This window comes from Gouania willdenowi, chromosome 14, assembly GCF_900634775.1.
Source record: "Gouania willdenowi chromosome 14, fGouWil2.1, whole genome shotgun sequence".
Classification (NCBI taxonomy): Eukaryota; Metazoa; Chordata; class Actinopteri; order Blenniiformes; family Gobiesocidae; genus Gouania; species Gouania willdenowi.
The window spans coordinates 14,379,171-14,401,780 of record NC_041057.1 but is presented as its reverse complement, the minus strand read 5'-3'; the positions used below and the strand labels follow the sequence as shown (position 1 = coordinate 14,401,780).

Below are 22,610 nucleotides of genomic sequence, written 5' to 3'. Positions count from 1 at the left end.
TATTAAGTCTTAAGAGATTTTGTTGGCAACTTATTGGATTTTTAACCAAAAAGTCATATTTTTTGGCGGATCCTGAGAATGTTTTACATGATAGAACAAACAAAAATAAAAGTAGCAAATATCTGATTACGATGTCGTACACCATACACTCCATGTTTGAGTAATGACAGAAGAAAGAAAATCAGTTTTTCCTGAAAAATTGTCTAAACAGTTTCCTACAGAATAATTCCATCATTTGGTTGGGAGCCTGTAGAACCAGTATTTTTAAACCTTGGGGTTTAACCTACAAACCCTTTAAAAATATAAATAAATAACTGATTTAATATACATTTTTGAAATTTTTCATGATTATTCTTTTTGGAATTGGAAATTGTATTCTATGCTTTCACTTTGTCAAATATACAAAGCTAGTTCAAATAAAATGAAAGGGGGAAAAATCTGAGCTGGCACAAATTTTCACTTTTCCTGTCTACTTTGTATTTGTAATAAAGTATAACAAACATGGTCAAAAACTAATTCTAGACAAAAAAAAAATGTCTTCAGAAATTCTTGATTAAAATGGGGTCACGATCCAAAAAAAGGTTGGGAACCACTGCTGTAGACCCTGATGGTCACTGGACACAAACAGTCAAACAAAACTCCAACAAATAACTTTATTTTAACTTGTAGATTAGAACATAATGAATGTTTTTTTCACAAGTTGTTAGTAGGTAAGCTGCTATTACAGATCAGTGAGCGTGCACTGTAGCTGTTCCCACTCAATGTTCTTGAAGCCAAAATACAACTCTTAGGGCGTAGCCATCTTGCAAATTTGACGTCATTTGGAGCCAGAGTCAGCACAGTAGGGTCAGGCGGGAGGAGCCCTAGTTGCACACACCGCCCATTTTGCATACTGCCCAATCATCGGCTGTCAATCATCGTCATCCCGTTTTTCAACCTAAAAAAAATGAGCACTTGAACACAATGTAGGGTGATAACAACCAATGATCACAGCAGAGTTTAAGTTTGAAAAGAAATTATGTGACCAGTATTTTACAGTTTACAGTTTGACCAACATCACATCCGTTAACATTGAGGAGGCGGGGCTTATGATGTTACTGCTGCCAGTCAGCATGGGGAGCTCTAAAAAAAAAGCTTCACTTCCCCGTGAGTATGCATCGTCCATTCTTTTGAAAGTCTATGTTACAGACAAGGTCATGAGGTGCTTCATAGATACACATAAGAACCATTCAAGATAAAGGTACTTGTTGTAGTCATAATCAAAGTGAATGTAAGTTCTATAGCCTTGATCTAAAGATTGACTCTGTTCTGCTGTAAAACGTGTTTCCACCTCCTGCTGAAGATGAAGAAAGGGACAGCAGTGAGTCATGATATCTTTCATACAGCCTCTGCATTGGATCCTCCTTGACTTCAGACATAGATGACTGATTAGCATAGGGAACATTGTATTCAATCAAATTGTGAGGCCAGTGATGATTCACTCCCCTATAGCTGCAGACTGTGACGGAGGAATGCATTTCTTATGAATTAACTAATATGTTACAGTGATCCGTCAGCATAACTTCATTAGGAAGCCATGTCTTTGTGACTTCTGCTGTTCGCTTTAATCTGTGCACCAAATAAAAAGAGATAAATGACCTCTGAGCTGCATGTGAATCAGTTTTTCAGGTGATCTTTATCATGTACTTTTGTAACCTCTGGTGCCGGTAGGTGGACACATGTTGTCAGGGTTAAAACAGCTTCCTACGTGCCGCCCCTGCCTCTGCCTTCATTGAAACTGTGACATTTTAATCTGCATTGAGTCATTTATATTCAGCGTGGCGCCCTGACTCACTTCAGATCAAGATAGCAGGCAGCTTGTGCTCCTATACGCACAGGAGAGCTGCTCACATGTGAACACTCACCCTCCTTGAGTGTCTTTGACTGTGAAAAAGCTCTCTCATCTGTGCTCGAGGACAGCTTGTGTGCCTCTGCACACACACGACATGGCTGTGCGGCATGTTAGTCCTATTTAGGTCTGTTATCCCTCCCTCCACGGGCTCCTTTCACAGGGCCCTCTTCTGCTCTGTAGTGCTGCCCTTTAAATGGCTGTCTCTGCCTCTCATTTGTCTGCTCGTACTTCTACACGGGATGAAAATACACAAGCCTTTTGGCGATGGATGTTTGTGTGCGTAATGGCTGGTGTTGGGAGGAGGAACCGATGGGGAGAAAGGGGCTGCTAATGGGAGATTAATGTGGTGACACTGGGAAGAAGTGCAGGGTTGGAGGAGGTGAAAGGATTACTTTTTAGAAGCGAGTTGTAGCTAAAAAATTTGCATGGTGAAATCCTTTCGCAGCCTTGTAATGTATTCACACGCTAAAAGGTGTCTTCACCTTACACGACTGTTAGTGTTGTCGAGTCGTACGTGGTTCATGTGAGCAATAGTCGCATTTCATTGTTCAGTGTTTCAACCACTTTGTCACCCACCAGTGTGCCGACAGATTCAGCTGCTCCAGTATAATCAGACGGCACAGGGATGTGCTGTTGCAAGTATTGCTGCAATTATTTAGCTATGGATGAGTGTCAGTGTCTTCATCTGATGTGGGCAGATCTATCAGATATCCCTCCATGTCGTGGTTGCAGTGTGCAAAGTTTTCTGGCTCACAAAAGGTTGATAAAGAGTGTTTAAAATATTTCAGAAAATAAAAGAGCAATATTGAAAACTCATTAACAGAGACTCAATGCAAGACTCATATCGACATGAGGCAGTGTAGATTACACTATTCGTTCTTTTGCCTTCCCTGGTCAGATTATGGCCTGCCATGCAGTTTTTTTTTGCCACATAAACCTTGGGTGACCTTGACCTTGGGCAGTACAGGTTGATCTCAACATTCATTTATAAACCCTTGCCGAGTCATCAAGGATGAAGAATCCACAAAGAAAGCTCTAAAAATGAATGACTGTTTCTGCACTTCTCTGCATTATTTCTTCACTTCTTTTAATTTTACCACTTTACATAATTGTATTTATACTTAAACATCATTTTTTTTTTATTGCTTTACTAATTGAGTAGAAAATTCAGTGAAATAAAAAGGAATAAACAAAACATCCATTGGAATTCATGAAAAAATTTACACCGATCTGATCGGTGTAAATGACATAATAATGCATAATGACAACGCAGGTGAACGCTGATTGGCTGAAATCTCCACAATGTTGATGCCCACATATTAATGGATATTATGTGTTTGAGACTATTAAGAAATTTGTAGCAGAGATTTAATATTCATCTTTAGACCAATTATCTAAAGTGCATTAATACTCCCCACATCTTTCCCAGCTCTCTACACTGTCTACAAGCAGCCGTTGTTTTGTAATACTGACATTGTAACACTGGCAAAACATAACTTGGTTTGAATCTAATGAATAGTTTTTGTGTAGGTGTGTATGTATAATTAATGTCTAAATCTGTCTGCCCCATCACTCTATAACTCTGCCTTGTTTTGGCTGGTAAACGCAGATGTTATGGCTTTGAGCAAAATGCTTATGGTGTATTTTAGTCTCAAAGGTGACCTTACAGTAGTTCATTTACAGAACAGCTCATATCAGTAGGAACACTGCTGAAACTGCAAAATCCTGGAGCGCACTGACGTGAGCAAATGTGCATTTCTTTCTCTGTTCCATTTTTCATTTATGAGGAGCTTGATTGTTCCATGTTTCGAGTATTGGATTAATATGTAGCTGAAGCCAAATGTACTCCATTATTTCTACATTTTCTTTTTGAAACGACTGTTTTCTCAATAAAAAGCAGCTAAAGTGGGCTCCAAAGAGATAAATGATTAGTCACAGAGAGCTATCATAACTTCATTATCATTCAATTATCAGTAATTCCCGAACAAGCCATCAAAGGTGTGAAGCCAATTCACCTTCTTCCTCTTCAAATGAAAATCTGTTCCTGGACAAGTGAATGCTCTGTTGGAGTTTTACCAATGAAAGACATTCAAAGCCAGGCCACTTAAGGTTTGGTTTGGTTCTCCGTGCATCGATGCTGCAGTCAACACTAAACAGCCTGTGGAGCTAAAGTACGACGAGCCCTTTGTGCAACTAATGTTTTTCTCTCTGGGAATATTACACAGTTTATTTTCACTGCAGGTATAACAAATTATTTTAGTGATTAAATGTTGCTCTGGCCCATAACGTTTCATCATCCGCAACTTATTTTTACTTAATTTACAGTAGCTTTATTTAGAGATAGAGAGAGATAGTAACTTTTATCTCGGTAGCAGCCAGAACAATGTGATTGCCTGATCCAAGGGCCATGTTATCAACATTCATGTGTCAGCATTTAGAAAAATGACCTTAACATTAACGAAGAAGAAGAAGAAGAAGAAGAAGAAGAAGAAGAAGAAGAAGAAGAAGAAATGGTTTGTGTGTTTTTGTTGGCATCTGTTTTGTTGTTTTTTGTGTTTTCTGACATTTTTTGTATTTTTGTCATTGATTTATGCTTTTTGGGAGTCATTTTGTGTATTTGTATTGTTGTTTTGTGTATTTTATGTCATCCTGTGTATTTTTATTGTCTGCAATGTCTAGAGTTATTTTATGTGTCTACAGTTACTGAGTTTCTAATGAAACTCCGTAACTCTGATTTAGTTCTTTCCATCATAGGTTTATTCATCAGGCAGCCTGTTGTTCTCTTCTAAATGTTTTGGGTGAATAATATTGCTGACATCAGCATTATTGACAATGTAATTTGAAGCTGGTGTCTGTTTGCTAACCTGTCACCTCCTTTTATAGTAGAATATTTTGGATTTTTTCTTGGATTCAAGGCAGGTTGGATTCCATCATTTCTTTAGTTTTCCCGCATTGTTTGTAACCTGTATTGTTTGTAATCCACTTTACTTTATTTTCACAATGCATTTTTTGTTAGGATAATGTTAGGGGAGCAAGATACCATTAAATTGGAGGAATCCCTAGCAGCCTAAACCTAGAGCAGCAGAACTAGAAAATGGTTTATATAATATTACCAATATTCAGAGTCCATAGTAAGAAATAAAGAACCCAACAAGATTCACATGAACAAGCATTTAGCGACAGTGGGAAGAAGAAACTCCATCTTTTTTTATAGGAAATAATCTCTAGTGGAACCAACTAGCATTTGATGCCCTACGTGGCCTTATTTGGTCTACCTGATAATAAAAATATTCATAAATACATCTACAGATGAGAGGAAAAACCAAGGGGAAATGAGACAGAAGGTGCACGGAGGGAAAAGTGATTTGTATGAATAACCTAAGATGTTATGATTATAATATGATACGCAGCTCAAACTTAAAAAAAAAAAAAAAGTGTTTAAAAAAAGGAGCCAGGCTGAGCTTATTATTCCTGACAGCGGAGCAGTGTAAGGTGTTTGATCTGAGTGAGGAGGTAAAATGCACAGAATTCTTTGTAATACATGGTTTTTCACTGTAAAGTTTGGTGTGTTGGAATTTAGCAGCTTTGATGGGAATAAACTCTTTAAATGAAGGGATGTGATAATATTAAAACGCTTTCTAAAATGTTAATTTGAAATGTCTGAGTTACAATGAAGATTGGTTTTCTCCTCAATGAGCAGGTTCTGCTTAAAATTAGCACAACAGAACATCATCTGGTTCCACATTCACAGTCGGAGCTCAATTCACTGCATGTCGACCTTCAAACCACCGTATCAGTCATTTGCTAATATCACCATTGTTCATGCAACATTAATGCTAATGAAAGCCTAACAGATTGAAGGGTATTGCTGTGCAGCACACAGACGCCTTGGAATATTCACGTCGAGTATGACAGAGAGAGAGAGAAAGCAGAGGGTCTGCACTGGGAAGGCAGTGAATCAGTCGTGTGAAATCGCAGATGGGTTTTAACAGGAACAAACTCTGGCCAGGGGAGTTGTTCTCCCACTCTGGAGGATGTTGTTACTGTTCACAAACTTACACATACGTATTTCACATCTTTGTATTAATGTGGGGTTGAGGCTGCAATGCCATCATCTGCAGATTTCAGGCTGCATTAGTCAGTTCTATGTTGGAGCTGGGAGGGTTTAGACAAAGGCATTTGGAACAATCTAAGACAGGGGTCACCAACACACTCCCCGCGGGCACCAGGTATCCCTCATGGACCATATACAGTAGGTGCCCTCATGAGCTCTAGTCACCAATGACTTTCCAGGATTCAAACTCACAAAGAGTAATGCATATGAGAGATGTAGAGCTTAGTAGAGTTAAATACTGCCGCATGTGATAAAGGTTTAGTATTAAATTACCATCTTTAAATGTTTATTTTCACTGAAACGTTATACGATTAGTTAAAAGTTGTTTGTTAGTAGCTAGTGAAATAGGAAGATGATCATTTTCTATGAAATTTTATGAAAATGAAATGGCATAAATTAGGAGAAATAAAGTGTTACATGTTGAAACTTAAACATTTCCCACTTTTTTAAGTTACTGCTAGTCTTCCTTATTATCTTACCCTCTAATTACAGTGAAACCGTGAAAATTCAGTTTTTAAGAATTGCTTTTCAAACTGGTAACCCTTCAGACTATTGTACCTATGAAGTAGCTCACAGTTTCAGAAAGGCTGGTGACCCCAGATCTAAGATCTTTTTTTTTTTTACACATGTCAAGTAGTGACATGGGCTTCGAAAGCTGTAGAATTCACATCAGCAATAGAGCGTTTATAGATTTATAGATCTTTAGTTCATGCTGGTTATTCATGCAGGACTGCAGAAAAGATCATTGGTGTTGATCTGCCCTCCATCCAAGACTTATACCTGTCCAGGGTCAGGAAACGGGCAGGTAGCATCACTGCAGACCCCTCACACCCTGCACACAATCTGTTTAAACTCCTCCCCTCCGGCAGACGCTACAGATCACTGTACGCCAAAACTACCCGCCATAAAAACAGTTTCTTCCCCCAGGCTGTCACTCTGATCAACACTATACAGTCAAAGAGTGTCAGACCTGTTTCTGTTACTGTGAAATAACCTGGAATTAAACATATCAACCCTGGAACAACCTGTCACTGCGAAATGTTCATGGACATAATTTTTTTTTCATTTAAATGTTCACCTGCACTACTCATCAATGCACTACTGCACTATTATCTTATTATTATTATTATTGTATTTTTATTTTATTTCATTATTATTATTATTATTATTATTATTATTATTATTATTATTATTATCTGTTATTTTTATTTAGTTTGCACATATTAGTCTAACTACTCTTATATTTATGTTTATACTTCTTATTTTTAATTATTTATTTTTCTTTATTCTAGTTGATTGTTATTATTTAATGTTACACTACCTGAGAGAGCACAGGTCACCAAAAGAAATTCCTCGTGTGTATTCATACACCCCTGGCCAATAAAGTTGATTCTGATTCTGATTCTGATGCTGATACTTGTAATAACCAGGTTTTAATATGTTTGGTAGGCAGAAGACTGCTATGGCTTTACCAGATGAGGAAATACACATGTACATAAGTCTCTGTGACTCACTGAGGAGAAATGAGTCTGGGAGTCACTGACTCACTTCACCAATTGCTTGTTCACCATTCTGCTCTCAATCATATCCGCACAGAATGGCTTGAGTTACTGCATCAAAAAACAAGCAGCTCTGTCGTTGACAGGTTTTTCTGAGCGATTCATAAAGCATAAAGCACATTATGAAGGCAGGTGTGTGTGTGTGCGACACATTAGGTTTTAAAGTTCATTAAAGCCAGTGACTATACGTACGGTTGCCGTATCAATATACCGACATTCTATTTGTACGCAGTGCCCCTATTTAGCCAGTTTAGGTCACGTGACTAAGACTAAACTTTACTCTAACTCTAACCCTAACCCAAAAAAATTGTTGCAATACTGGGTTATAACCTAGCTCTAACCCTAACCCTAAGACGCTACGTACATGTACTTTGGTAAACGTTCCAATAGCACCGGGGTTTGTCCGTACGGCAACCGTACAAATGGACAGTTTCTTTATTAAACAATACCTTTATTTGTTTATTTTATTTTCTATATTATTGAATGTTTGTGCAGCAGACAGAGAAGTAGGCTTTACACCGATCTGATTGGCTATATCGGATTGGCCGATAATTTGCATTTCATACAATTAATGTGATCGGCTGTAATGTCTTAATTTGCCCATCCGATCAATGGCGTCATTGTTGTGATGAAACTTTTTCTAGATGCTACCATTGAATTGTTTTATCGTCTCATTTACACCGAAGAGTTGTTAGCTTTACATGACACGGCTTTATTTCACTCACATTTGTGCACCATAGTGAAAACCTATGAGCAAACGGCAAAAATGTTGGAGTGAAGCGGCTGAGTGTCGGACTTCTTCCCCAGTCTACAGGGTCTGAATGCGGGAAAAGCATCTGCTGTTAGTGTCTGTCTGTGTTTGTATGTGTGTGCGCGTTTGTTTTGTTTATTCAGCCCGAGCATGTTAAGAGTGAGAGTCCTAAAGCAGAGCGATGGCTCCTGTTTACTTTCACTTTCATAACAAACACTTCTGTCCATTTCCGGGGCGGTGGTGGACAGAGAAGCGTGCACCCCCGCTGTGCACCTGTTTTTATGGACCATAAGCAACAGCAGGTTTTGCGATGCCACAGTCAGTAAATATGTATTTGCTCCTAATGCTAATGCTAATGTAGGCTTCACGTAGTTCCAGTGTGGTCTGCCTCCACAGCTTCATCTCCAACTCTCTAGTAGTATGACATGGGACTCCAGTTTAATTCAACAGCTGCAATGCTTATTTTGCCAATCATTAAAAACGGCATACAGCTTATAATCGATCTGCTCCGTTCACACACGCTCCCTCACTCCGCACATTGGTCGAGCGACTAGGGCATTCATTCACAGTTAAAGGGCCACACACCCACAAACACACACTCTGACAACAAATGTTATGTTCATGTCCTGCATGGATCAAATCTTCAACTCTTCCACTCCCTCAAAGTCACAAGGCTGCGTTTAGGTCCCGAAAAATTGTACCGTTTGATTTTTTACCTAAAAAAAAAAAACCTGAATTCATATGATCAGATTGGTGATAAAACGTTTTAAACTCACTGATCGGTGATCGGCCCAAAAATGCTGATCATGTAAAGCCTACAGAGAAGTCCACCTGCCTCCAATTTAACGTCTTCAAATTTAATTTAGTGCTTCTGTGCACTCACCTCTCCACGTTGAACGAGCAAAATGTTCATTTAAATAGGGCGGTCTCAATCACGTCTATACGCACACCAATTTGCCCTGCAATGTTACTGAATTCCCCCACAGCAGGTCAGGAAACAGTGCCACCAAAGGATTTAGCATGTGGTTTCTCACCCTTTATTTCAGATCTTAGTGAATCCGCCCCTTAGAGCCTTTAATTCCTTTAATTTACAACCGGGGCCTCATTTATAAAACAGTGTGTAGGATCCACTAAACGTGTGCTTGCACGGAAAATCTGAAATGAATGTGCTGCACCAAATTGTTTTTAATTATTGCATTTTAACCTGCAAGCGTTCTCCATTTATTAATCATATTGAACAACCCTAAAGTTTGCGCAGGTGAATTAACTTTATATCCTGCCCTCGACGCACCAAATTCTACCACAAATAATTGATGCAAAGGAGCTCATAAATAGTTTTTTTTTTTTTCATTTTAATGAGCCTGCTGACTAATGTCATTTTACACCTGCAGAAAAGACAAGGAAAAGTCATTTCAGAACAAAGTAGAGAGATCGAGGCCAGAAACTGAACTGTACATGTTGTGGCATCACTAATAAATGGAAAAACAATTTGGTGACGGCTCATCTGGTTTAATTCAGCGCCTTAATATTAACATACATGGCTCACTAAAGAAACACATCTATAACACTGCAGGCTTGTTATAGATAATTATGCTGACCTATTACTGATATTTGAGAACATTTAATATATGCAAGGAATCTGACTTCAATTCAATACTACTCGTACTATTAACAATACAGTATATTTATATGTTTTAATATTATGATATCTTGTTGCACGCGATGTATTGTCCAAGCCTTACTAATAAGACACTCATCTTTATCATGTGTATTGAGAAATTATTTTATGCTATTATAAGTATTGTTGTGTGAAAGGGTAATCTCAATCTGAACCGATTAACCTCTTCCTAAATGAATGCCATGAAGACAACTGAATAATGCAAAATCTAATCAAATGCAAAGGTGTGTCCAAACAATTAGCAGGTCTCTGTTGATGGTCATTAAATATCTGGGATGAGCTGCAATGCTGGAGAAACCCTTTAAGGACACCAATCATGTGACACAGTGTTCAGGACTAAGAAATCTACATTCACTGTGCTATGCGACTACTGATACTACTACTACTCTTTGCTGATATCTCACATTGATAAAGTATCTGTTGATCCTGAGCTTATTTAGTTCCCTCATCAGACACTTTGAGATAAAGGTGGGATAGCGACATAACAAAGTCTTGTACTGTTTTCTCTCCGTTTCCTGGTCTCAGGTGTAAAATCATCCCACACATATATTTTCATCCTCAATGTTGGCTGTCACACACTTGTAGCAAGCTTGTAAGTCTGTGTTTGCACATTCACACACTGCTTTGACCGGTAAGTGATTCTCAACTATTAGGACTAGTACAGTGCCCGTTGGAAGTGAGTATTCATACAGTGGGAGGAGCTTAAGTACAGTTGTCAAATATGTCCAAATGGATGTGCAAAGAGGTGTACATACTCTGTACTGTGTAGTATTATTTGCGGGTCCAAAGTAAAATAGCGTGTGAAATTTCCCTAGTTTTAATTCTATGGGACATCCTCATGATAAATGTGTTTGTTGTTTTTTTTATTTTACTCATCTTTATATTTTTTTTTCATTTGGTGTATTTTTCTGTAATACATGTTTTTTGGAGTCATTATGTGTATTTTTTGTAGCTTTCTGTTGTGTTTTTGTGCATTTCTTTGTATAATTATAGTTATTTGTTGCCATCGTAGTGTGGTTCTGGAGTCATTTTGTGTATTTTTGTATCTTTTTTTGGATTACCAGCAGTAGCTTCTTATTAAAGGTTTTTTTCCAATCTGTTCCTACAAAAACATCGGAAATGCCAGCTTTGGAATAAGAACGCATGTTTCTGCTATCAAGGTGTATTATCAGATAATGGTAGCCTGAGAGGCTGTTACACTGTTTTGACAAAAACTGCAAAAGTTCGGATGTTTTCAAGGCCAGATGGAAGTGATAAAGGGATAGTCAACCCAAATGACAGCACAACTGAAAGATTATTATATGTAACTTTTAGTAGTAGGAATGAAAAGAGATTTAGAAGCAATAAAAATCACTTTAAACTCACGCTTGTGGAGATCGACATGTTTGTCAAACTCTGACAAAGTGATTTCTAAAGGAGGTGCTCCATTCACATAACTCCAACTACTGGTCTAATGAGGTTAAATATATTGGATTGTTCCGATCATAGCGTAGATTTTGCCCTTTAAATGTGCATTTCTTGCTCAGCTGGAAGACGTGTAGTAAGATGGCTGATAGTGACATCCAAATGCTATACCCACCAACTCCCATTTCTCATTTCCTGGTACGTGTAACCTCATAATCCGTCCAATGCCATAATGTCCAAGGAACTGAAAGAGACTAAATTAAGCACTAAAACATTGGATTAAAATAATATATTAAATTAAATTCAACTTTATTTTTATCACACAAATTACAACAATAATCATCGCGAAGCACTATCAAATCCTCATAAACATGCATCAGCTATGGTGGGGAGAAAAAACTCCCTTTTAACAGGAATTAAAGCTCCTACCAATAGACTATTCATAGGAGCTGAAATATAAAGTGTAACCCTGAAGTGACTAGAACATAAAATGATCACTGATCAGCTGAAATCACCAAAATGACTATGCCCACATATAAAGGGATATTACATTTGCCTGAAGGCTAAAAGTTGATATACGTTGTACACCAAAGAGATTTCTGACACAACTTGATGACAAAAGTTTTTTTTTTATTCACCTTTAGACCAATAATCTAAAGTGCATTTATGAGGTGGGATGTGTTTTGCAGCCTTGTTGAAGGAAATTGTCTGTAAAGTGTGAACTGTGCACATAGCAGGAAAATGAGGACATATTTTATGACCTATGCCCATCAGCACTGCTGTCAGTAGAGGAACATCTGAGCCCACCTCAGCATTGCCTCACGACACTGGCACAGCGCCTCACACGCACACTCGCCGACCTTTCACCCGTTGCTACTACTGCTCTAATGATGAAGCTATTATTAGAACAAATGATCACCAGTTACCAATTATTTGCCAGCCAGTGTGTGTGTGTGTGTGTGTGTGATGGAGAGAAGCAGAGCAAGAGGGATGGATGAGTTGAGTGAGCAGCTCTTGATGGCCTCAAAGTTTGAACTCCTTCCAACGGGCCTCCATTGAAGAGCCCCTGATTGCAACGTGATTGGCCTTTTATGGCGCTTTTATCACACTCGATAAGCCCCCTTATTGGTCAGTGGACATAGGGAGACACTGGATGATTAGAAGAGGTTTTGACTGCTGTGCCTGTCAGCCTAATATTACCACAGAGAATCAGGGAACTGGGAGGTTTGGTGCTACAACTGATCAGGACGGGTTCACAGAGCTGGTGCTTTAAAGGTCCCATGTCATGCTATTTTTCACCCAGATCCATTTGTTCTAAGAACCCCAAAAATACAGTATTTGAGGTTTGCGTTCGCAGGGACATAAATAGTGTAGAAAATACATACATAGCACTGTGCGAAGGATGCTGAAATGCTCACCTTTGTGGGCGTGTCTGTTTACATGTCAATCACGGCAGAGAGCTTCCTGGAGGCGCGGCTTCTCCAGCTCAGTGCCACGTCAAATTCGTCATCAAAGTGGGAACGCGTCATCAAAGCGAGGTGTTTGTGCTCGCCCTGCGGTAAGAAAGGAGCAAATCACCCTCTAACTAACGATTGAGGGAATCAATGAAAAAAACACTTGTGTATGAAGCCTAAATAGTACTTTTATCATGTTTAAAGCACAAAAAAGTTTATTGAGATTAAAATGGGTCCTTTAACTTATCTATGTATAGGCAAACAATCTATCAATCAGAATGTGTGTTTAGGAATGGAAAGTCTCCCGGTCACCTACGAATGTCTTAAAAACAAATTTTAAGTAACAGCTCTTTGACAGGGTTGCTGCTTTTCATTCCCAGGACCACTTTTCATTGATACTGACCAGTAAAACAATAAAACCTGTTTTTTTGGAAAAATTGCTGTCGCACAGTTCTCAAGACATCCTGCTTTATTTTCTAACAAAGATGATAAAAAGTTAAAATATGATAAATTAAAAAGTGGTCCCTTATATTCACATTGGATGGTTTTAGCACATGGTCCTCTCTATTTCAGGGAAGTATTTGTTTTCATTGTGCAAGTGTAAGTTTTGTAATCAAACATGACGTGAACTATTAACGCTTTTAATAAAAGCAATGAATTTGTTTTATTTTCTGTCTTTTTTTGCTGTTGTGCATTTACACAAATATTTACTCTCTGCATTAGAATGGTTTTAGCACAAATGTCTGTTTCTGAGCTTTAGGCCAGCTTCTGTGTCTTCATGCTGCACTCCGGCTGTTTCACTCAGTGGCCATAAAGCTTGCAGAGTATAAAGAAATCAATGCCCTTGACATTTCAGAACAGACGTTGAATTAAAACTCACAATATTGAACTGTTTACCTCTGTCCTGATGTACCCCACCCCTTGATAATGAATGTCCTTGAAGCCTGAAACAAGATCTTAAATCTCCACCTCCCTCCCTCTTTTTCTCTTAAAGTGAATCTGCTGGCTCGTCCAATCCGGTGACACCGCATAATGATACAGATTATGAAGAAAAAAATATTGTTTTTCCTCTGATTTGGACCTGGAGCTATGAGATGTTTGGCTACAGAGTAAGGAGACTTTAAGTGGAAATATGGTGTAGTAGGCAGAAGAAAAAAGAGTGTGTTTGACTTAGATTTGTCTCTATCAGCGATAAGGATGAAAAAATAAAAATAAAAAATCCAATTGTGTCACCTGGAAAGAAAGCAAAATGAGCTGGAGGCAAAAATTCTGTGCATTGAAATCTGCTTACGCATTGGAAAGCAACATAAAATCAATGTGTTTCTGCAGAAATATCTGCTCATGCACTTCACTACAGAACATGAACAGGAGCTGTTTGGAGAAATCTGACTTTGCTGTCAACTATCAGGAAGTACAAGGAAAAGAAACATTTGGGTGTTTAACATTCAGTTCGCGGTTATAGACACATTCATTTTTCAATACTGCATATGTATAAATGTACCTTACCCTAAAGCGGAAAATGGTATACAACTTTAAATCAAGGTGGCCCTAAACTTGACACAGAAAGATCCCACACAAACAAACTCAGAGTGTGTTTGTGTGGGATCTTTCTGACAGGCTAAATGCGGTAAAACCTTGGAGATGTGCATCTTTGTTGGATGCTTCAGATAACAATGGCCTCCATTTGGGAGACTGATGTGTAGGAAAGATAATAGGCAGAAAAACAGAGTAAGGAAGTCTGAGTTTGAGAACTAAGTGTGCTCATGGGAAAGCTGGGATGGGGAGGAGAGATGTCTTGATGTCTCTTAGACTTGAGCCTAATGATGATTGCAAACACAAGGCTTCTCATTGACTTTGATAGGTGACAGCAAGTAAAGAGTTATGTTGAGCTCCATTTTGGCCCACATTAATTCTGCTGTTTCCATAAATCCCCTGAAGAAAAGATGAATATGCGTTAATGATCTCTGCAGGGATAATGTGTTGCTGCAGCAGACAAAGAAACAACCCACACGTGAATAGAGGTAAAGGAGACGGAAGTAAACAGGAAAATAATGAACATGGCATGGATTTATATGAGCTGATAATAATAATCTGCATAAATACATGTGAAGATTCCTTCTGTGTTAATACTGCACCCATTGCACAGGGAAATAGTTGGGTAAATTACATTCAATTGGGTCGTGTGCAGCTGGAAGCTCTGATTTGTTCTTCTCTCTCAACTTACTCTAGAAATAAAAACATCAAACTGCAAATAACAATAACAGACTCATAATAACAAAAGAACCACCAAAACTAAGAATAAATCACACTAATTTAAAACAATCCAACGCATTGATAAGCATTTGACGCTATATGTTTGACATGTCCTGGATGCTCCCACATACATACTGTACCTGAATGCAATGGTGTCATCAAGCAGCTCTATAGAAAGCCTGCTAATGCTTTGATGGTGGATCAGGGCAGCGTCTAAAACATGCAGGACAGGGGCTCTCCAGGACTGGTCTGGGGCACCTCTACATTCAGATACTTTCTCCTAAATTGTAAAATGTTAAAACTATTGTTGTTCTATTCAGATTCATAGTTAAAGCCAAAGACATTTTCTTTTACCTTTTCTATTCTAAATTTAAATGTATTTATCTTATGTAATATATTCTATTTTATTTATGTATTATTATTATTCTTTAGTCCAGATATTTTGATTGCTTTATTATTTGTTTTTGGTTTTTGACATCGATATATATATATACGTATATACAGCATTGTTTTTGTATTTTAGCTTCAATAAAATCAGGGAAACAGCTCACAGTTTTATTTAATGAATACCAACCTGCAGGTGAGCTCACCCGCTAACCCTCAGGGCAGACTGTGTGTGTGTGTGTGTATGACAGTGACAGTTCATCGGTGTATCTGCCTCAAAATGCTGCTGTGACCTAAAACGAGTGCCTGTAATGTCATGCTGGTGATATAAAAACACACTTTCTGTCCTCATCAGATTCAAACAAACCCTTCAAGGCTTTTTATCCACAATTCAGCATTTACGATAAACATCCGCCGCGGGGAGGAAAAAAAACATTGTATTATCACCGCTAACAGATTTGGAGATGTTAGATGATATTTTTCTCTTGCTGGTCAAGTCCTCACCTTTTTCCGCTACGCCTCCAGGATGTTTTTGATCTTGACTGCTTCTGTGCTTTAATGGGATTTGTTCTTTTCAGACAAATAACATCTTGACAACACAACTGAGGGACAAAAAGGAAACAACAAACCTTTGTAAAGACTCAGAATTGCCCTTTTCTATTCCTTTCTTTTCATTGTTGTTGCAAGAGGTTTTCCACTAACTCCACAAAGCTTTGATTGAAGTTTTAATCTCTGCCAAAAACATTAAAAAGTCATTAGCAAAGTATTAAGTCACATGTAAGTGGAAGAATATTTTAACGGATATCTAATTCAGGTAAACATGATTTGTCCTCTTTCTGTAGTAAACTGTAAAATAGCTGCTTATTTTTTTCTAAAGACAGTACCCACTTAGGGCTCGTTCACACCAGCAAATCCTGGCTTCCTTTAAACACTCTTGGATTAATTTCCCTGGAGAATATCACACATTTTCACCATTTTTCCCCCATAAAATTGCCACTTGAATATGTAGCAAGCAACTTTCCTCATACAACGCAAAATCTTGCATTACAAAACATCTCGAGACTGTGTGGTCCTACTTGTACCCGCAAGATTTGGCGTGATTTGAGCGTGGTTTGAAATCTTTAGCTTTGAAATTCAGTAGTACCTTGTTTATCGTGGGAGTTACGTTCTAAAAATAACCCGCAATAGGCAAAATCCGCAAAGTAGTCAGCTTTATTTTTTACAATTATTATACATGTTTTAAGGCTGTAAAACTCCTCCCCACACACTTCATACACTTTTCTCAGACAGACGTTGACATTGTGCGTTTTGTCGGAGAGAAAACGTGCAAACATACAGCACTTCAGAGTGCGCAGAATCAAAAAATTTCCCCAATTCCCTTCATATGCGCGTTTGAAGCGAAGCACCGCCCACCAGCGACACATCCAACTCGGTGAGTTTCACTGTCTGCTGAAGCGAGGAGCTGCACTCCTTTTTCACGGCCTGATGTCATCATCATCAAAGACTCTGATTGGCTTTCGTCAGGGGAAACAGTCGCAGGAGTTCAATATTTTCAACTCCTGCGAATGTGCAAATACGACGAAAAATGGGGAGCGCGCTTGCACGGGCACCGCTCTTGACGTGTGGATCAGACCGCACCGCAGCACAGGAACGATTTCGTATCTGGGTTGCATTTATCCATTGACTTTTTATGTAATCTGGTCGCACGAACATTTTGGGACGCATCCGGTGTGAACGCGGCATTAGCCAATCAGGACACAAAACACAATGCGCGTTCATACGCTGTAAAAAAATGAATGCAAAATTGCACTGTAGAAAAAATCAGCAAAACACCGAGGCCGTGAAAGGTGAACAGCGTTATAGTGAGGAACAACTGTATACAATTATTTACAAGATTTAACTGAATTAATCCCGATTAAGCATTTTTTGGCATGATTTTGTGATGTTTAGCTTGAAATAATTTGTAATTTGTAATTTTTTTTGGCATAACCACATTGTACTCCTAATAATGAGACGTGATAGCTCTGAGCCAACTAATATGTTGCATTAGTTAATATGAAGACAATTTGTTTGCAAAAATGAAATAGATTTGTATTGTCTTTCTTGTTTGCGTGAATAATTTTACTTGTTTTTACACACACATCCTTCGTCTTGTCTGAAGCCTTCAGTTGTAGCATAAGGCAAAGCTCACCAGTTAAAAACTCCTTCTATTAAGGTACAAGTGAATAACCAGTGAGTGTGAAGATGAATCCTGATCCCAAAAGGAGATTAAACACTCCTTACTAACCTTTAGAAGGTCAGAGTGGCTGCCTTCTGACTTGGATGACAATTTATACAGCAGTTAAGAGGTCCAGCTGTCTTCTGCGACACACACCAATAAAAATAGATCCACTTGATTTGCTCTAAGACTGAAGGGTGACTGGTGTGATAGTAGAGGCATGCTACAAAACATCCAGGGGAATTACAGGTTGTGACATTTGGCCGAATAAATGGGCAACAGTGACGTTTTTATATTGGACATCAGAACTTAAACTCAGATTCGACACTGGGAGCCCTTTGGATAATATATTGTGTTTGACGCTGGACTGTAGTAACACTAGTTGATCAAGCAAGTGGTTTATCTTGCTGAATTTTATACCTTTACCTATTTATAGCAGCTTTTTAGACATTTTTGTATATTTTTTTGTCAAACCATGATTCTTTGCAGACAAGCAGATTGGCATTACAGCAACCTGTGAGACCATATGATGCAGGGATATTTACAGTATATATGATGAGAAACGATTTTAATCAACTTGGGAAGTAGAAGCCTCATCTTCAGCCAATCAAAGAAGGTGGTCACAGAGCACATTTTATGTAAATTATCATTGACTGAAGTTTTTAGGTCGGGCTACCAGACTCAAAACACCACTCATTTTGTTTCTCCTCTGTTATTCGTTACAGGTAGGTATGGTAATCCAATAAAAAAAAAAAAAAGGTCAGCCAAGTCAAACCCTGTGCTCGGCTTTTGAGTCTTGCTTGAGCCGTGTGCGCATTCTCTGTGTCTGGAGCAGCGGGGCGGCTTCTTGAAAGTGGAAAGCAATTAAACACAAAGGCTGAACAAATTCAGTAGCTTTACTGAAGTACAGCAGTCGCAGAAGGCAGAGGGTTTCCCACCACCGTGTCATCTCTTCTCCACAGTGAGATAGCGCCGACATCAGTGGCAGAACAAATGCAGAGCCTGCGAAAGGAACGAGCGGCTGGGAACAGAAGCGCCCACAGTCTGCTGGGAGTTGAGAAGTAAGAGGAAAACGAGAGAAGGCAAAGAGCAGAAGACACGGGGGATAACAGATGGAGATGGGAAAATATACAATATGTGGTATGGACCAGAGCCCAGTGTCTTTGTCACAGTTGAGTCTGACACTGTTTGAGTTGGCTCTAACTTTAAGTTATGAAAGCTTCTGTAAAACCACACACCCAGGTCCCACTTATACTGGCATCTAAAAGTATCTCTTGGCACAGATATAAACATAGTCAAGGCTGGTTGGTATACGGGGATTTAAGATGTATAGAGAGATACTGTGTTTTTTATACGGATATTGGTGTTATTTTAAAGCTTTTTTGTGCTAAAGAAATTGTTTTAAGAGATTCCTTTTTTATTTCTGCACTGCCTCTTTGAGCACAAACACTAGTGCAGAGGTAACATGTGTATACTGATACAACAGAGTTTGATAAGAACCAACAGTGTTTACTTACTATGCGTAAGCCACGGATCGTATTGGAGGCCGTCCGTTTGTCTCCTCGGGTTGTCTCGAGTGATGGACGTGGGTGGACAACTGGACAGAGTGCACTTATTTCTCTTCTATAACATAACAAACAGCACGGCACAGACTGCTGGATGCGCACTGAGAAGTGCAATTTGCAACCCAGACTTGCCCTGAAACGTGAACTCTGTGGCAAGCAGTGGACAAGTTCTCACCATTTACGTCGCTGAGAACCATATTTTGGACAATATATACAGTATATTGTAACTATTTTTGCAACATGTTACTGAGTATTATTGATTTTAGAAAGTGATATTATCAACTGCATCCAGTAACACGAGGGACCAGCACTTTGGAGATTGCCGACCCTTTATTCTAAAGACTTCACATTGGATTCCCAAAGACTGTAAATTGTAAGTTGCTGATCCATCGCTCAAATATCTTGGATGTACTTTGACAGGACGTCCCCTGTGGCCTCTGCTCTAAACAAGCACTCATTAAGGCAAATGCATGAACAGGATGACTAAAGACAAAATATACAAGGTGCAGCTGGCTATTACAATACATGGACTTAGTTTAAAAGTGTGTGCTGGATAAGTGAACCGCATTTCAAAATCATAAAGCTGCTGACTCGAGACACTCTTTTACTAATGAAGTCACTGATTTTTAATTTAGTCTACAGCCTCATTTGGTTATCCTTTTTCTTGTTGGTAATAGTAAAAGTTTATATCAATGGAGGCCAGCACAGTGTTGTAGAGGTTAACAATGCTGTCTCACGGTACTTTACAGTACCTGGGCATCTAGCTTGATGAGGTTTGTTGGAGTTCCCATTACAGTAGATGGTTGTCTCTCTGTCTCTGTATTGCAGCTCAGCCTTAGACAGGCTTCTTATTAATAAGTGAACCCGTTTCAAACCCCGTAAATACATAAGTGGATACAAAACATCCACGAATGAATGAATGAAGGAATAAATAAATGATTCAATATAATTTCAAGGTGAGAGCTTCCATTTAGCTTCCTTCAAATCAATTAATGTTGCCAGATGCCAGGGTTGTGGTCAGTTACATTTTTCAGTTACAATTACGTTTTCAAATACCCACGTTCAATTACAGTTACAGTTACCATAATTTTTACCAATGACAATTAAATCACAATTATTTTTCATCCTCAGTGAGTCAATTACAATAACGTTCTCACTTACTAAAATTCAATTACAATTCATCACAATTACTGAGCCTCAAAAAATCAGTGACCTTGAGTTGCTTTAAATAAAATATATTCATATTATCTGATTCCTTTCCTATCCATTGTTACCTTGTTAGGATTCCTAATCAATGAAAATATAGGTTTTAATATTTTTGGTGTGGGTATCTGAGCCTTTTTTGTGTCAGTATACCCCTCGATTTAATTTTTCTAAAAATGGTAAATTGTGGTAAAGCTTGATATGAAACACATTTTGATAATTGTTAACTACATATGTGTAGAACTGTACATATATAACTGTAACATGGTTCACTAGTTTTGCGTTAAATTACAATTGACAATTTTTATAGAATTTTCATGGCAATTACAATTACAAAGTCAGTTATCTGAACTCAATTACAATTTAATTATGATTACGACGGCAACAGATTTTTAAAATTACAATTATAATTACGCCATAATTGTAAGTATTACGCAATTACAATTATAATTGAAACCAACCCTGCCAGACGCTTTATGTCACAGAAACACAAGGTCTGGTTTATTCATGGGCCAGGCTTTAATAATGCACCGTGTTTAGCTTTACATTCACTGCATATTTCAAACCAGTCACTGTAAAATGAAGCTGCGTGTTAGAGAATCTGTCCTTTATCAGCTGAATCCACAGGAAGAATGGGAAAACTGGGAAAAGCCAATATTTATTCCAACAATCACCCCGAAGGACCTGCTAACGCTGCCGTTCTGGTGCAAGGAAGTGATGAAGATTGGGCGTCCACGCTCCTCTGAGCATCCAGATGGTGTTTGGCAGTGACGCAGTTTTTAGCGTCAGTTTCAGTCCTTCATGGCACAGAGCACAGAAAGTAAACTCATCTACACACAAGCACTGTCTGTGCACATGCATACAGCTCCCAGTTGGATGTTAGAGTGCTCCCTCTCAGTGCAGCCCAACACTAAGACATTGTGTTCAGGCTTGACTCTCCCCTCATTAACCCTCCCATCTGGTCGCGAGTTGTCGCAATGTTTAAGTGGAGATCTGCTTTCCACGCGCTGTCACTCAATCACTGTTTCCTTTATCCATCTTTTTTCCATGTTAGTTAAAGTCATGTTCAACTCTCAGGTGGTTTGAATTTTGCTACTTCCTGTAATTATAATTTAAAAAAATGTGTTGCTGTCGTAATTGTAATTGAGTTCAGATAACTGTAGTCTGTAATTGTAATTGCCATGAAAATTCTATCAAAATTGTCAATTATAATTTAACGCAATCCTGGGGAACCATGTTACAGTTCAATGTACAGTTCTATTAACATGAACAATTATTAAAATATGTTTCATTACTTTCATATCAAGCTTTCCGACGTTTTAACATTTAAAAAATTTAAATTGAGGGGCACACTGACAATGCTCAGACGCCCACACCAAAAAAATAAAACCTATATTTTCATTGATTAGGAAGCCTAACGAGGTAACCAAGAGATAGGAAAGAAATCAGATGATAGATATTTGTTTTTAGTGTATTTTACAGTTTTAGGACCCGTTATCATTAGAGATGCTAACACAAGAGGAAAATTAACTTTTAAGTTGTTCATTTTTGACTTTGAGGATACAAAATTATTGTAATTTGAAAAAATGCTGGTCACCATAATCATAACTTCATCGTAATTGACCACCATGGGTAATTGAAAATGTAATTGTAACTGAAAAATGTAATTGACTCCAATGCAATTGACCACTTTCTATCAGCACTGGTTTAACACAATGTAGATACAGCTGATGGGAAGAAAACTGAAATCACTGCGTGATTTTGTATTTAAACATTTTAGTTTTCCATTTTGGCCACTTGGTGAAATGGTACACAGCATCTCATCCTCACAGGTAGAGCATGATCATCCTGAGCATGTGTGTTTGAGGTTCTCACGCAGCGTAAAATCAACATGTGTGCTGAACAAGCGTCCTTAGTAAGCCCAGTGAAGCCTGTGAACATGATAAATGAGAGCAGATGTTTGAATCGTGTGTCCAGTCATGCAGTGGTGGCATAAAGGCAAAGTTAGTGGGATTGTAATCGGAGGGTCACTGGTTTGAATCCAACCTGGACCATCACCGTGGAATGTTGAGCAAGGCCCTTTAACCCTAACTGCTTGTGTTTTATGTTGCTTTTGATAAAAGCATCTGATAAATG

General features: G+C 38.4%; 1 protein-coding gene and 1 long non-coding RNA gene across 4 annotated transcripts in view; both read left to right on the top strand.

The window, feature by feature from the left end:
• The window catches only part of LOC114475332 (glutamate receptor 4-like), a 123,921-nt gene that overhangs the window by 19,491 nt on the left and 81,820 nt on the right, over window positions 1-22,610 (top strand). The window lies entirely within an intron of this gene.
• On the top strand, window positions 949-18,622 carry LOC114475333 (uncharacterized). Its single transcript, XR_003675459.1, has 3 exons — window positions 949-1,093; window positions 6,342-6,344; window positions 18,612-18,622. It is a non-coding gene; the product is annotated as an uncharacterized LOC114475333 (long non-coding RNA).